The sequence below is a fragment of the Sinocyclocheilus anshuiensis genome, unplaced genomic scaffold (assembly GCF_001515605.1).
Source record: "Sinocyclocheilus anshuiensis isolate Anshui unplaced genomic scaffold, SAMN03320099.WGS_v1.1 scaffold55, whole genome shotgun sequence".
NCBI classification, from domain to species: domain Eukaryota; kingdom Metazoa; phylum Chordata; class Actinopteri; order Cypriniformes; family Cyprinidae; genus Sinocyclocheilus; species Sinocyclocheilus anshuiensis.
Window position 1 is genome coordinate 572,080 of NW_015549647.1, and position 5,476 is coordinate 577,555.

The 5,476-nt window shown below is 36.6% G+C and overlaps 1 protein-coding gene across 1 annotated transcript in view; it reads right to left on the reverse strand.

Annotated features, from left to right (window-relative positions):
• LOC107659966 (myosin-9-like) overlaps nt 1–2,276 on the reverse strand; it is a 21,156-nt gene extending 18,880 nt beyond the window's left edge. Inside the window, exon 1 of the mRNA XM_016449099.1 lies at nt 2,083–2,276. The gene's annotated coding sequence lies outside the window, so the exon portion shown is untranslated. The remainder of the gene's footprint in view (nt 1–2,082) is intronic.
• Between the last annotated feature and the right edge of the window lie 3,200 nt (nt 2,277–5,476).

The window sequence follows — 5,476 nt, forward strand, 5'->3', positions numbered from 1 at the left end:
ATTTTATGAAGTCGTACTATGAATAAAAAAAACTAATAATCACAAACAACTCTCCACCCCACCTCTAATATTGACAATTATTGGAGTTTTTTGCAATTCACAACAACTGGAATTTGTCATATGGTTACTGAATAAAGAACACATAAAATTAACATATATAAATAAGGAATATATAGAATATGATCCAAAGAAGAAAAAACTAAGTGGCCTACAGTTGGGATTTCACTCAGGTGACTCAAGGCGAGTCATACTACACATTACCCGTCCCTCAAGGGCAAGGAAAATAGAGGTTTCTTGGAGTCAAAGTTCTCGGCCTATTCAAACTTTGAATATACTTACTTGCAGTGACCTCTACACTAATTTCGAACCTAACAGATAGAAAGCCAGACATCCAGAGTGGAAAAAAAGATGCTAAATGATGTGCAGTGATACCACTGAACACTTGAATTGTCAGAGAGACATCTTGAAAATGAAAAGAGATGAGAACAGCACAGCTTTAGCATACAGTTGAGATGGAGTGAGTGTAAGAGGGATAAGGAGATTAGCAGGGTGTCATCTCAGTCTGCAAGTTCATTAACAGCTCAAATACAGTCGCTGTGATTAAATGCAGATGACAGCATGTGCGTGTGCACATGACATACACCTCTGCTGGGTTGCCCCACGATGGTTTGTCATCAGATTATACAAGAACAAAAAAAAAGGAACAAACTATGAGTGGATTACAGTACATGCAAGTGACAAGAGTTGGACAATCATGGTTTAGTAACGAGGAACAAACAGCCAACCGTGACAGAAAAAAAATAGTGAAATGGTTTCTGTAACTTGATGATATTGAAAAATTGCTTCACCACACTGACACACTTCCTCTAGCTTGAAGCATTAATGCATGACCTTAGAAGGCAACATGTTAGAGCTTGCCATCTTAAAAAGAACAGCCTACATTTGCATTTAATTGTGCTTATAATATGGTTTACATTTTAAATGGAGAAAATCAAACTTGATTATATCATCATGGCCAAACACAAGACTTGGTAAAATATTCATCATATTTCACCCTGGAATCTAAATAAATAACTACGTATATATATATATATATATAATATTTCTTCCATCATATGTATATTTAATGTGAAATACCCTTTTATATTTAATATTTGTTGTCTTTCCTTTAAATGCCAATTTTATGGCAATGTAATGTTATTTGTAAATGTAAATCCGTTTTGTAATACAATGAGTCTTAAAATAGGCTGAATTATGATCAGATTAAGTGCAATATTAGCTTTACATGCAAAGCTGATTTATTTGCAGTTTGTATTTGAAGGGGGTAATGTGGGATGTGTTTTAAAGAGTGTTGGTCTGTCCTGCCGTCACAGTGGTCACCTGCAGTGCCATGCCTTACTTTATCCCTCCATCAGCACGTTCTCTCATCCCACTGATCTTGGCTTATGTTCAATCCTTGCTTATAGTTCAAATGCCAACAGCTCTGAGATGAAGTCAACAACAGCAACACAGGAGACACCAATGCTTACAGTGAACCATTTTATGCGGGGCCAGGTGAAAAAGTTCAAAGGACTTCACAAAGAAATGAAAACATTCATGCAACTTTGAAACTAGCATTGTGGCATAATTGAAGACTCTTGTTCGGAGTCTGATGTGAATGTGTGTCCTCAGGGCTGAGCAATTCGGGTCGTGTCTAAAAGAAACTGGCCTCAAAGCAGATTGGGCGTGTTGCACAGACAGAGCAGACGGATCACCTGAGCGGAGATGTTACAGATAGCGGAGTTGCGCGTGCGTTCTACTAGCTACATTATTTTGGATAGCAGTACAATAAAATAATAATAAATTATGAACATGGCATCGCATCATATTCTAATTTTGAAAAGGTTTCATTAAGCCACGCTACATTAAAGACTATAATTTCCATTTCCCTAACATGAAAGAATTTTATAATTTCTAAGAGCAGCATATATAAACTATAGTTTCAAGCGCGTGCACTGGCTGATTGTGTAGAACAGGTACAGGTGCGCCCTTGCCCGCTCAGGGGAGAACTGAACTGTAGCTGAATATTAAATGTTCGCTCACCTGTTTTCTCTCAGGCACCGTTTGTTGAGATGACCTGCTTTCTCCGAATCTCCTGCGTTTTTACAGAGAGTGACACGGATGCGACAACTGTATCCGAAAAGCTCTGGAGTTTGTGGCACTTTCCTGTTTGCTCATCGGCGTCCAGCTCTCCAGCTTCCTCTTTCTTCTCTCTGCAAACTCCCTCTGACTCTTAAATCAGCTGTGTGGGCGTGTCGATATAACGTCGACAAACCCTATGCCCCGCCCATTTACATGATTAAGCGCTTCTTTGGACGTGTCAATCAAAAGATGCGCTTTCATTGATTGGTTATTTCTTTATAATTGTGCTAAAACAGTGATCTTAGGTTAGGCTGTTAGGTCTAGGATTTAATTTAATTTAATTTAATTTAATTTAATTTAAAATGTAATTTAATTATTTTTTTTTTTTTAATACTGGAAATAGTACTGCAGACGTTTTGAATTTAGAATTTTTTTTTTTTATCTGATTTTACTTATTAAATATACATTAAATATGTAAATAAAAAATATACAAGAAATATGTACAAGAAAATGTAATAGAATTCGTGAAAATATGGGATTCATAATAGATAATCCTAGAAATAAACAAAGTTTTAGTACTTTGAATTGCGGAATGCTTTTTGACCAATTTGATCTCAAACCTCCCAATTTTAACAAATGTCCAGTTAGCTTGGCTAAAACTGCAACGATAAAAATGGACTTGACACGTTTTATTACTTAAATTGCTTATATAATTACACAAAAAAAATCATAATATCCCTTGTAGTTCAGAGGGAGTTTCTAGAACATTAGCCTAAATGCTTCATAAATGCTGGAGGAAGCTGGAGTTTAGGAAGGCTGCTGGTGAAGGTTGTTAGTGAAGGAATGCAGAGCTTTGTCTGTACTTGCATTCCTGCAGTGATTTTCCTCAGTATATTTAAGCATACTGTGGAGGTAAAGACTGAGAGAGAGAGAGAGAGAGAGAGAGAGAGAGCAGGAGACTAAAGTGAGCATATACTGCTATAAGTCACCCTTAGGATATCATAAAACAATAAACAGTGGTCAGGTGATAACTATGATAAGCTAGTCTGTAAACTACTGACACATGATCTTCATGGGCGATTATAGATGTTGCATTTTTCTCTGTGTGTCAATCAGGGGTTGCCAGATATGTGAATTGATTATTGTAAATGATGTTGCTGTTATTGGCAACAAAGTAAACAGGCCTCCTTTATAGAAAAATCTAAAAGTCAAAGTTCAAGCAAGGTCACTAAGAGGGTCAGACAGATTCCTCCAGGTAATCCTATATGTGAAATTTACTTGTGGCAGTTGACTTGTGGAAATTAACAAAACAGAGGCTCACAGCAAGACAACGTGTTTGGGAGACCTTTAGCACACACTGACAAGTATAAGTTTGAGTCTACCTGGCCTCAGGTGGGATGATTCTTCCTTATATGGTATGAAGCAAGCAGAGAGTGAAAGGATGGGCTGTAGTTTAAACAACAGTGGTTTTGGATTACCCATAACCCCACCGGCCCTCCCCATTCTCTACCTTTCTTCTTCTTCCTCTTCATCTGAAATACTCAGAGGCATGAAAGATGAAGAGATAAATTGTCAAGAGAAGGCTTGTCACTACATGACAACACGCCAGGTAAGCAGACAGCAAATGAGATTTCTAAACCCTGCTTGTGTTTGCACATTGTTCTGCTTCAAATACACTATGGTATCTGTAATCTTATCCATAGTATGAATACCAAACGTAACGTAGGGTACGTTATTTGATATGATAATGAAATGAAAAAGGTGGCTGGTCTCTAAACTATGCCATTATGTCAGCTACTTCTCAGCCTGAGGCAGTTTCCGGTCATTTATAGGCCCAGAGGTAGAAACAGACAACTGAGATGACATAACACATAACAGCAGTGCTCTGCAATGTCTGCTGTACTGCACCTAAAACACTTTTAAAAAGCTTTTTCTCATATTTCTTTTGAAAAGAAATTACTTTTATTCAGCAAGGATGCATCAAAATGATCAAAACATGACTGTTTCCTCTGATCGTTCTACTTATCAAAGAATCCTGTATCACAGTTTCCACACAAATATTAAGCAGCACAACTTTTTCAACACTGATAATAAAAAATATTTATTGAGCAGCAAATCACTATATTAGAATGATTTCTGAAGGATCGTGTGACACTGAAGACTGGAGTAATGATAATGAAAATTCAGCGTTACCACAACAGGAATAAATTACAATAAATTATTTAAAATATGTTAAAATAGAAAACAGTTCTTTTAAACTGTAATGATATTTTACAATATTACTTTGTTGCTTGATTAAATAAATGCAGCCTTGGTGTACATAAGAGACTTCTTTCAAAAACATTCAAAAAAATTAAGATTACATGCTTTTTAACAGGTAGTGTATATATACTGTTTTAATAAGGTTTTGAATTTGTAAGATCTTTATGCACAATCACATGACAGAACCAGAGGCATCAGTACTTGTGTGTATTAAAGGCACAATATGTAATTTTTCGCCGCTAGAGGGCGCGTATTCAAAATAAACAAATAGACAAAGGCGTAGTTTGATGACGCAGTGACTGAGTGTGGAATCATGGGAGTTGTGGTCTTCATCCCCACAGCCGATGCAATCCGATGGGACTCGGGCAGAAATCATGTTCATGGATGAGCTAATGATTTATTAACGTAGTAGAATGAAGCAGGGTGAGGCTGAAAGCCGTCGAAGCGAAACGAGGCCGCTGAACGAGCGCGACACACGGCTCGAAAGCAGCGGAGCTTTTATTATGCCACAGTCGACCGCTTCCGCTCCTTCCGGTCGTGCGTATGTGGGGGAAAAAAGCAGCACTGTGAGGGCGATCTGCAATATAAAAAATGAAGCCATTTCCTTTTATTTAAATGTTTAATGAACAATAAGCTGTTCTGCAAGAATCATCTAACTTCATATTGAACTTTTTTGTTTCTTTTTTTTTTTTTTTTTACAAAATGTAAGGAGGGCTATACCTGAACAGTCACATTCAAGCACCATGTTACATACAGAGGCTTTATCTCACTTCAGTGGATGTATGTAGAAAAATGCTGGCTTACAAAATAGCCAATAACACCAATAGAAAAAAAAAATGTCTGACAACAAGCTTTACAGAATATTTCCACCGGTTCAGTTTCACAATCTCAAAAAAAATAAAAAAATCACAAATGAATCTTTCACACAAGTCTCTTGACCACATTCAGTAAATTCTACAGAATGTAGTTGTTTAATGAAAACACAGTAATTTGTATGTAAAATGCCAAAAAAAAAAATAATAATGTGAAAAAGAGTTATTTACAAAAATGATATACACTCTAAAAAATGCTGGGTTAAATACAACCCAGTGCT